The sequence below is a fragment of the Lagenorhynchus albirostris genome, chromosome 7 (assembly GCF_949774975.1).
Source record: "Lagenorhynchus albirostris chromosome 7, mLagAlb1.1, whole genome shotgun sequence".
Taxonomy (NCBI): Eukaryota; Metazoa; Chordata; class Mammalia; order Artiodactyla; family Delphinidae; genus Lagenorhynchus; species Lagenorhynchus albirostris.
Window position 1 is genome coordinate 22,526,289 of NC_083101.1, and position 11,898 is coordinate 22,538,186.

General features: G+C 41.1%; 1 pseudogene; it reads right to left on the bottom strand.

Moving 5' to 3' along the window:
• Positions 1-6,361: 6,361 nt before the first annotated feature.
• On the bottom strand, positions 6,362-10,488 carry LOC132522595 (eukaryotic translation initiation factor 2 subunit 1-like; annotated as a pseudogene).
• Between the last annotated feature and the right edge of the window lie 1,410 nt (positions 10,489-11,898).

Here is an 11,898-nt window from a genome sequence, read left to right on the forward strand (position 1 = left end):
ATTATACATGGAGATGCTCTGTCAAAACGCTCTCCTGCTTCTCCAGTAATTGAAAGCAACTGGATGTTTGCCCCTGGTCCACAACATCTGGGAAACTTTCATCCTTTTTTTTTTTTTCCCCCAAGTGTGTATACACATAAAAGCGAGTATCTCTGGTTTTCCAAATAGATTACAACTTTGTCCTCATTCAGCATTCTGTTGAATTTTAATTTGTCATTAAAATTATGTCATAGACATAGCAAAAGAAAATCAAGGTGAAGGGAGACCTACTTTAGGCTTGTGTACAATTCTTGTTATGTTTACCTGGGCCATATGTTTATCCTGCCCTCAGGTGTGTGCTAGTGGCATGACATTTCAGGGTTATTTCACTTGGGTTTAGGATTCTTTTGTGGAATGCAGCCTCTGAATTATAGCCCCTGGGAGCTAAGACAGATAAGGATGGAACTCAGGTAAGTTCTGCCTCAGAAGTTGAGACGTCCCGGGGCTATTGGCCTTCTGAAGCTGACAGTGCTTCCCAAGTCCCTGGGACTGTTTCTCCAAGACAGATCCCAGCTCTGACTTCACTCTTCCCTTTACCTGGGTGATCCCTTCTTTTGAAGTGAGATGGAAGCTATTACTACAATTGCAAGATACAAGGGATCTTAAAATATACAGGTCTGTAAATATTTTGACCCTTCATTCAAAACATCTCTAGGATTTGTACTAGAAATAACTCTTTACACTTAAGCCGTAATGTGCTGATTTTCAATATCTCATTGTGTTTGGAATAATTGAGAGCAATCCTATAAACATCTTAGAGTACTTAGGCAAAAAGGAAAGTCAATCAGTAGTTAAATTCTTCATTAATCAGTAGTTAACTTGGGATATATCTAAAAGATATGTTTGAAATGACTATTGGTAAAATATGATTTTAGGAATTGTTTCTAAAAAGATTGATTTTTAAAAATGGCATTGAAGAACATAAGAATAGTTTTTTCAAAAAACTCTCTCTGCACAATTGGTAGGCTTTTTAGCAATATAAACAGGACTAAAGCTTTGAAATCAAACATGAAAACTGAAAATATATCAGAAAAGGAATTACTGATTTTCAAGCTCTAGATCAAGAGAGAGAAACAAAGAAAGGAAAGACATCATAAGACGAAGACATTTTAAACCCAAATTTTACAAATAATTTTTGTTTTTATTCTGAATATTGGTCCCTAGAAGAATGTGTGCATGGTAGGGGTAGGGGTCACCTACAGAGATGGAATTTTCATGTCTTTCTGCAAAAATCGTCTGCTTCACTGGTCTGCCACTGTCATCACCACCCTGCCCAACTCTGTTAAACTTCCTGCCTGAAATTGTCATCATTTCAAACCTCTGTGGTGAATTAGACAATTGATGAGAAAACGCTAGACAAAAAAATACTTCATATTAGACTGAACTGTTTGTATTTCAAAACTTTTCCACTGTTATCTCTGAGGAATTCCTACCCCTTCATTCTTAAAATCCCAGATTGAAGAACTTCTCCTTCAGGAAACCTTTAATAACATTCCTCACCTGTTTCCTGTGCATTCCTCTCCCTGACACATTGATGGCTTCTTCTTTTGTGCTGATTCTACACCTTGTATGGACTTTAACTGTATCATTTATAACCACTGAATCACACTTGATTACTGACACACTTGTAAAACATACTGCGAGAACTTTGAGAATAATGACATTTTTTTTTAGCTTCAGAGCATTGCTAAGAACCTGTCTTACGGTCAGCTCAACATAACATGTGTTCATGAGTAAATTATGGGAAGGTGAAGAAAAGTCCTGGGGCAGTGTGGCATATCAGCTTTAGCTGATCATGGCTCTGGAAGCTTGAGGGAAAGGATTACTTCAAACGAATTTTGAGAGGAATGGAGAGTTTAATTTAATGGGTAGTGTTTCATTTTGGCAAGATAAAAATGTCTGGAGACTGGTTGTACAACAATATGTATATACTTAACACCACCAACTGTCCACTTAAAAATGGCTAAGATGGTAAATTTTATGCTTTGTGTGTTTTACCACAATTAAACATAAAAATTAAAAAAACAAAGCTGGGTGACAAGGAAGAGGACATATGAACACAAGAAATCATAAGTGACCTAACGATCCCTCAGGTGTGTCAAGTGGAGGTAGTAGCCATGACAACTGGCTACTCAAACTTGGTCATTTTCCTTTTTGGTGCATAGCGTTTCACAAATTATATCTTGTTTGATTTCCTTAGCAACCCTATGAATGGAACACATTTTTTAGCCTCCATTTTAAAGACCAAGAAACTAAGATGAAAAGAAGTGATTTGTTTGTGTGAATTGAGCTGGGGATCTGTTGGGTCACTGCTGCGGTTGGCGGGTCAGCTGTCCAGTGTTAGCCACATGGTCTGGGCTCACAATCCCATGATGACTGGTCCCACCTGCAGTGCTTTAGGCTCAGAGGAAGTCACTCTGCACCCACTTTCCCCTGGAGCTCTGGTAGCTGGTCCAACATACTGCTATTAAGAGGTCATCCTGGAGTGAACAAGAGAGAAAGATTTTTCTCTCAAGGATGGCAACGGTCCTCTGAGGCAGCTAGTCTCCTCTTTGGTAGAAGACACATTGAAATCTGTGGTGAGGGTCCCTTCTCCACCCACATTCCCTCGATGCTATTATTATTATCATTGTTACAATACATGAGCCCTGGTGGATCATGGGAGACTGAGTGGTTTTGACTGCATAGTATCAGTGTTTATATCTACTTGTTCTTGTCTGCTTGGCCAGCCCTCAGGTCCAGGTGTTATATACTCTTGTGCACACTATAAATGCCACATTCTGAGCCAGCCTTAGCTGAGCCAATTGAATCACAGGATTGCAAACTATTAGCTCCTGAATTGCCCAAACATTGTCCACGTGAGCCTCAGCCGGTGCAGTGCTGGCCACTGTAACACAACTACCTTTATTTTTATAAATTTATTTATTTTTGGCTGTGTTGGGTCTTCGTTGCTGTGCGTAGGCTTTCTCTAGTTGCGTCGAGCGGGGGCTGCTCTTCGTTGCGGTGTGTGGGCTTCTCGTTGCAGTGGCTTCTCTTGTTGCAGAGCACGGGCTCTAGGCACGCGGGCTTCAGTAGTTGTGGCTCTTGGGCTCCAGAGCGCAGGCTCAGTATTTGTGGCGCACGGGCTTAGTTGCTCCGCGGCATGTGGGATCTTCCCAGACCAGGGCTTTAACCTGTGTCCCCTGCATTGGCAGATGGATTCTTAACCACTGCGCCACCAGGGAAGTCCCTGTAACACGACTATCTTTAAACCAACTCAGAGAATTGTATTTTTTAATGCCAACAAAGTCCAGATTTAGGAGTAAGGCAGAGACCTCTAATTCTTCTCTTTCGGCTGCCCAGGTGGAGACTATGTTTCCCAGCCTCTCTGGCAGCTGGGCGTGCCCGTGAGACTGAGTGTTGACCAATAGGATGTGAGCAGGAATAGTAACTTCTAGATTGGCTTTGTTTAAGAAAGTCACTTTTACTGCTTCTCTGCCCTCTTCCATGAACCTGTCCAGTGCATAAGCCTCAACCACGCTGCCTTGGATCATACTCGAGGGCAGGGTTTCTCATATTTTTTCGTCTCAGGGCTTCTTCAGACTCTGAAATATTATTGAGGACCCCAACTAGCTTTTGTTTCTATAGGCAAATTTACCATATTTAGAAAGTAGAAGTCAGAAATTTTTATTAATTATTTAAGTCATTTAAAAATAACTGTAATAAACCTATTACATATTAACATAGTATTATATATTAACATATATAGTACCTTTTAATGAAAACTAGCCATATTTAAAATTTTTAATTATTTACTAATTCATTTAAAATAATAAAGCTGGTACATGTTGATAAGTAACATATTTTAATTAAAATAACTATATTTTCCAAGATAAAAAATTAGTGAGAAGAGAGGAATTTTTTTACATTTTTGCAAACCTCCTAATGTCTGGCTTAATAGAAGCAGCTGGATTCTCACATATGCTTCTGCAAGAACTCTGCTGTGATAGGCTCTTTTGCTTGAAGTATGTGAGGATGAAATAGCCTCACACAGATAAGTAGTTGGAAAAGGGAGGAGTGTTTTAGTAGTCATTTCAGACAGTTTTATTCTTCTTTGATACTGCAACAAATATAAGTGGTAGTTTCTTAAAGGTTAGTTACAATGTGAAATCTGAAACTATATCAAATAGCTTCCATACTCAGGTACACGAAGAACATACTGGGCTGTTTCGCACTTTAAATGGATCTCTTACCCAATCGTGACTTTACTATGTTGCTTCACCAAGTTGTATAGATCTTTCAAATGTTGACACATTTTATTATACAACATCAAAGCATCCCAAGTATTCACGTCAACAGCAATCTCAGAAAAAGCAAATGTAAGTAACTTAAAGACAGTTAAGTCTTTAAGTACTGGGAAGCTGTCAAGTTCAAGGTACGGGTACAAATTTTCCAAAATTGTAAGTGCTGCTTCAAAGCTCAAATTTTGTAATTGGCAACAAGTACTGTCAGTTGTTTTTCGTGATTTGCTTTTTTAATTTTCACAAAGATGTCGGTCAAACACCCAAATCTGAATAAGAACATGTGTCTTTCTGCTAATTTTTCAAGGGAAAATCATGTTCTGTGGAGAAAAAAAAAAAAGTAGCTAGTTCTTGAAACACAAAATTGCACAAGTGCTTTTCTTGGAGACAAATACATTACCTTGGAATGCATCAAACCTGATGCATACTGCCAAATTCATCACCCAGAATATTAAAAAGAATCAAGAGTTAATGAAATTAATACTTTTTACTGCTTTATCAAAGACATTTTAAAGTGAAACTGGCTTTTCCTCTTGTGACTATGTGGCAGTAAAGAAATACTAGTCTACTTGGACCTCTTGGTGTCCCTGCCTTGATTTATACCAGCAGTTTTACCTACCATTGCTTCTGTACCATCAGTTTAAACATCAATGCAGTGAAAAAGGCATGCTACCTTAGTATCATTACGAAAATAGTTTTGACCTATGATCTTCCTGAATGGGTCTCTGGGATTCCAATGTGCATTACTGGGGAAGGTCAAGGCCTTCAAGTTCTTGGAAATTTCCCCAGTGTCCTTGTGGAGCTGCAACAAGATGTTAAATGCAATGCCACAGTGGGGGCTGCCCACAGAACCTAGACTTATGACCTACTGTTCTGGGTATTTTTTATTCCTAGCTGAGATAAACTGTCCAGAATGGGAAAGTGAGCTCCTTATAAAACCTTTTTTTCAGGGCCTGGGAAGATGAGGCAGGAACAGTAAGAGGCGTGCACTGGTGGTTTGCCAAAGTCCCTACAGCCACAAGCGTCCTCGGAAGCATAATGGAACATGTTCCAATGTTTCTGAAAACCAGGGTAACCAGGGTCACCAGACATTACTTTGCCTTGAAACTGTTCCACCCAAGACTTTGTAGCTTCTGCAGCCCCATCTGGGGATTACCAATCCATCCCTCTATCTGCTCTGCCAAAAACTTCTCCTCCATCCCACCCTTTCTCAAGGTATCCGAGGGAGCTATGGGTTTCCTGTGCCCTTGCAGTCAGCTCTGTAGGTACTGCTCCAGAAAGCTAGCAGGGTCCTTTCCAGGCTTCTGGTGGCCTCATCGGGAGAACAACACTCTTATGAGCGTAAGTGAAGCTTGTTTCAAAGTAAAGGACATAATAGGGAATGGGGAGACTGGGTGGAATTCTGGTGGTGTCTTGGGAATTCTGTTTGTGGTGTAATTCTGATAACATCTTGGCTTTCCCTGTTGCTGGTTTATGATTCATCTTTCTTGGGTCTGATAAGTTGGTTATCATTCATCTCTGCATTTTTAGATTCCAAAAATTTATTATTTCACTCTGAGTCAGCTCTGGGATGGTGACAATAGACCTCTCTTTTCCTGGCATCACCATGCCCTATTGGTCACGGTCCATACCCTGACAAATGTGTCATATTTAATCTCTAAAAGAGGACCCAGGGCCACTTTACGTAATTATAAATTTGCCTATTTGACAAAGGCACCTGACCCCAGGAGTGAATGGGGACTGGCACCCAGCCCTGTTCTGCTCACCAAACGGTATTCCCACAGGGCTAGACCTGCCCAGAGAGGGCATCTTTTTCTTTGTCTCCATATAAGGGGTACCTTTCTTTAGCTCATACCAAGATCTTTCTATAGGGGCTTGCGGACGCTCTATCAGGACTTACCTTGGCCTATCCTGGGTCCTTTGAAGGATGTTTTCCTTCATGGCCTGCCCATTTGTGTCCTACTTAGAAGAGCCTTTAAGGCCTTCCAGATACAAGTCCCATTGTCTATTTCTTTCTTTCTTTTTTTTAAAATATCCCAGAAATTTATTTAATGTTTGCTTGATACATTTTATATAGAAAGGTTAGGACCATTTGCTTTGGGTGCCCCTGGTAAGGCTCGTGGAGGCACTGAACACAGAGGGGTGCCAATCTGGAGACATCAGAAATGGAAATCACACGCCCCGTTTTATGACTGTTCTTAAAGATTTGTCTCTAGTGAAATTAGGCCACTCCCTGAAAAAATGCTCAAGATGTTAGAGCTACTGTGTGAAAACAGCTGACATTTAGGAGGGCATTTCACATTTTGGTCTGTCGGAACATTTAAATACTTCGAAATAAAAACTACTCAACTTTGAATCTTTCAATACTGGAAAACTTTCAAGTCTAGGGTTAACAGCCAGGAAGGCTGCTTTGTGTTCCTTAAACTGGACTCTGTTGCCCACAAAGTTAACCTTCGGCTTTGGCTTCCATTTCTTCCGCATTATAATCTCCATCCACTTCTGCGTTTTCTCTCTCTAGCCTCTCCAGCTGCCTTGCAAGTTCAGTCTCATCTGTATCTGTCACCACGTTGGGCTCCACTTGAACACTGAAGACGCCCCTCTTTTCCTCAGTCTTGTCTTTTATGACAGCCATAGCTTGGTTGAGGACAGAGAGGCCTTCTGTTCCTTCCAGGGTGGCTGTAGTCATTACATACCGAGGAGGAACTATTAGATTAATCTTGAGGGCATGGTTTCTGTAGAACAATTCAGACCTGCTCTCAGGGCTGCTTTTACAGCATTGATGCCTTCATAACCATAACAAGCCACTTCACTGTCTGCTCGAATTTTGACAGCTTGTGGGGTTAAACACCTATTAATATTGTTAATGTGTACTTCCCGTTCATCTCCATTCAAATCTAAGCTATCCAAAATAGATGGGTCTGAGACTGCGTGCTTAAATGCATCATAGGCGCCGTATCCGGGTCTCTTGTCATCGAAGACTCAAGCAGTCCTCTGGAACAGGCTTTCCAGCTGTTCGTCCTTGGTGTATTCTAAGACCTCAGCAACATGACGAAGAATGCTGTAAACAGTTGTGGATTTGGTAAATTTATCTTCACATTTGATCATTTGATTGCTTCCTCGGAGAAACTCTTCTGTTTGAAAAATCAGTCCATCCTTTTTCTTTGTCCACTCTAATGACAACCACACATTCATTCCTGCCAATTCGGATGAGCTTGTTTATATAACGGATACGCCTTCTGGACAACTCACTCAGAAGAATCATGCTTTCGATGTTGTTGTATTCCAGCAAGCTGACATAAGCTCCCATTTCAGCAATGGACCTTACCTTCGCCATCACTACATCTTCCACCTCAGGAAATTTGTGCTGATAAAATCTACAAATTAGACCGGCATTGTGAGGTATGTGTGTTGAATTCCCCACTGGTGTCCCGCGCCACGCTCTTCAATCAGAGAGATCACACTTGATCCGCCCACAGCAGCCGTGGACTCTCCTCAGCATCCCATTGTCTATTTCTTTCCTGCCCAAACTGGCCTTTGTGCAGGGCCCTGGGGGAGCGGCCCAAGAGCTGTACTTCGTCCCTGCTGGACAGCTGGACTCTCCAACTAAATTGCAAGGACTAGGTTCTACCAACTGATCTCCTTCCTGTGTCCACAGCTAATGCACACCCTCTTCCTCAGCAAAAAGAAAGCCTTTGTTATATATAAATATAGGAAGGAGTATCTGATAAGCCAGAGGCCAGTATACAGCCAGCAAGCACCAAGCAGCCACTGGGGAGATTACGTGAGTGAGGACAAAAATGTGGTTTTTCTGCCATCACGACCAGATGACCCCAGCTATGACAAGATTATACATAGTCCTAAAAGTGGCTACTCTTGCTGTTGCTACAGTTCCCTTGGGCAATCCTTTGTCTAGAGCTGCTGCACGTGACAGAATCTGTTACAGATATTTCTTTCTTCTTTCCTGGCCCCTCACATCAAAGGGTGCTGAGAGCTTTCTGTACTTGCTGGTCCCAAAGTGTCTGCAAATCCCTGGTTCTTTTCATCATGGCCTATGTAGCTAGTTCCTTTATTTAAAAGTCTTAAAAATGTCCATCTGGGAGTATGGTTGGTTTCCTGCTTCTGGCTGGTCCTTACATCCTCATGAAATGACAGAACCATGGGGACAAAGAGAACATCTTATAAACTTGGAGGTAGAGGTGGGTGGTTGGGAGAAGATGTTGGCAGAGAATGATTGTGGATTTTTCAGTAGCAACTGAGAAAGTTAGAAATCAGTGGAGCAATTTCTTACAAATTCTGAAAGAGTTATTTTTGACTTAGAATTTTATTCCCAGTCAGCACATCAATTAAATATGAAATAGACTGAAGATATTTTCAGAACTTCAGGGTCTCTAGGAATTGACATCCTTTCTTAGGAAGATACTGGAGGAAGTGCTCCATCACAACGAGGGTAAACAAATGAAAAGGAAGATGGGGGCCTGGGAAACAGGAGATCCCGTGGGAGACAGGGATGAAGGGAATCCTCCAGGTGAGGGCCAGGGGAGAGCCCAGGACAGCAGGTGTGTGGCAGGCACAGGAAACAACTGAACCGGTGAAAACAAGTCAGGGCTCCAAAAGAAGCATTAATAGAATATTGAGAGGAGATTTAGACAATGCAGAAAAATTTGAAAATGTATTAGTGATAAATATCTAGAAAACAAAGCAAAAAGCAGCATACTTCTGGCCTCAACTGTGAATAATGTAAACACTGACTCTTGATCTAACTAAAATTAATATACAAGCATGTCAAAAGTACAAGGCAATAGGAAGCGTGTGATTGTGTGTGTATGTGTGCGTGGGTGAGTGTGTGCGTGGTGTGTGTGTGGTAGTGGTGGTGGTGATGGTGGAAGTGGGGGAGACGTGAAGAGCCATCTAGGCCAAGGCACCAGCCGGCTGATAAACAACATCTGAAGCTGACAAAGCAAGAGCAATTACTATAAGCCTGGTACTGAATATATGGAAGTAGATGCTTAAAGAATCAGCTGAAAGATTTGAGAGTGGTTGTCTTTGACTAGCAGGAGATGGAAGGGAGCTATGAATTGCTATTTTTGTTTTGTGATCTATTTTCCTTTTTATAACAAACCTTATAAACTCTAAGTTATGTGCAGGTTTAATTTTAAATTACCTATTATAAAAAACCCAAACTAAAACCTAAACATGGGGAAAAAAGATGTGAGAATGTAGGGATTTATGTGATTTTTTTCTTTCCTCTAATTTGCCTTATTAATAAATAGTCTTCCACAGTTCCAAAGCAAAAACCCATACCATTAACATGTGGATCTGAAACAAAACAGCTGGGCAGAAAACATTGCTCCCCTGCTACCCTGGGCTGGTTCAGGAGATCTTGCCAGATGGCATACTTAGTACCCAGATAGCTTTGATCTCTGAACTGCAAATGAACATCCCATTTCCTTCCTGAACATGGTCAGAGCTCTCTGTGTTCCAGTCACACCTCCCTCCTCGACCTCCCTAACCCTTGAAAGTTGTAGTGGGTTGAATCATGTTCCTCAAAAAGATATGTCCAACTCTTAACCCCAGGTACTTGCAAATGTGACTTTATTGGAGCTAGGGGCTTTGCAGATATTATTGATATTATGTTCAGGAGCTCAAAATGATATTAGAGTGGGTCCTGGGTCCAATGACTAGTGTCCTTATAAGAGAAAGAGAGGGAAATTTGACACACAAACACAGAACAGACACAGGGAAGAAGGCCACGTGAAGATGGATGCAGAGATGAGAGTGATGCAGCCACAAGCCCAGGAGCACCAGGAGCCACCAGAAGCTGAAAGATGCAGGAAGGATCCTTCCATAGAATTTGTAGAGGGAGCATGGCTCTGCCAGCACCTTTATTTCAGACTTTTGGGCCTCAGATGTGTGAGAGAACCAATTTGTGGTCATTTGTTATGGCAGCCCCCGGAGGAAACAACACAGCACACGGATGCAGATGGAGGAGAAGCAAGCCTTCGGGCCTGTGGTGTGAGTTTTTCAGGTTCTCTTCTCAGCAAACAAACATTTGCTGAGCTCCTGCCATTTGCCAGGCTGTGGGCTGGGCCTCATGGCTGGAGATGAGAATTTGGAGGCTGAGGCATTTGACCAAGGTGCTGTGGGCCATGTCACAGCGTTTGGGCTTCATCTCCTGAACCAGAATAGACCACTGAAGGATTGTTAAGATGAGTTTGGTGCTTTGGAAAAAGAAGTTGGAGCAGAGGGTATTATGGAGAAGGGATTTTAGTGGGGACTTGGGAAATGTCAGTTAGGACCGGGATTTTCAAACAGGGAGCGTGGGGCCCTTCACTGAGGAGACTTGGGCAGGAGAAGCCTGTGCTGTCTGAAACAGAACATTCAACAGGCCTATTGTTTTCATATTATAGATGACAAGAAATCTCAGCATGGGAAAATCTTGGAATTTCTGCATAAAGAAATTCTGCATAAGAGAGCATGACAAAACGTTGTAGGGTGATGGATTCTAAAAGATTAATCATAGTACACCCCATATTTTCTGAGTATTTTACTATGTACTTTGCCACATGCTTTCTACTTATTTCACTTAATTTTCTAACAGTGCTGTGAGGAGAGTACTGCTACTAATTACCTCTATTTTAATCATGAATAGTTGAGGCTTAGATTTGGGTCAGGTCACACATTTAGGTGGAGCTGGGACTCTAACTCAAGTGACTGTGCTCCTTAACCATTCCCCAACATTTCACTCCCTTAAAAAAATTAATTAAAAATCTATTTTAAAAAATTTTATTGAAGTATAATTGATTTACAATGTGTTAATTTCTACTGTACAGCAAAGTGGCTCAGTTATACATATATATATTCTTTTTCATATACTTTTACATTATGGTTTATCACAGGCTATTGAATATAGTTCCCTGTGCTATACAATAGGACCTTGTTGTTTATCCATCCTATATATATTAGTTTGCCTCTTCTAATCCCAAACTTCCAATCCTTTCCTTCCCCACCCCCTCCCCCTTAGCAGCCACAAGTCTGTTCTCTCTGTGAGTCTGTTTCTGTTTCGTAGATATGTTCATTTGTATTGTATTTTATTTTTATTTTATTATTTTTTAACATCTTTATTGGTAGAATTGCTTTACAATGTTGTGTTAGTTTCTGCTGTGTAACAAAGTGAATCAGCTATATGTATAAATATATCCCCTTATCCCCCTCCCTCTTGTGTCTCCCTCCCTATCCCATCCTCTAGATGGTCGCAAAGCACCAAGCTGATCTCCCCGTGCAATTCAGCTGCTTCCCATATATGTGATATCATATGGTATTTGTCTTTCTCTTTCTGACTTACTTTGCTTGGTATGATAATCTCTAGGTCCATCCGTGTTGCTGCAGATGGCATTATTTCATTCTTTTTTATGGCTGAGTAATATTCCGTTGTATATGTATATGTATATAGATATAGATGTAGATCTATCTCACATCTTCTTTATCCATTCATCTATCGACAAACATTTAGGTTGCTTCCATGACTTGGCTATTGGAAATAGTGCTGCTATGAACATAGGAGTACATGTATCTTTTTGAA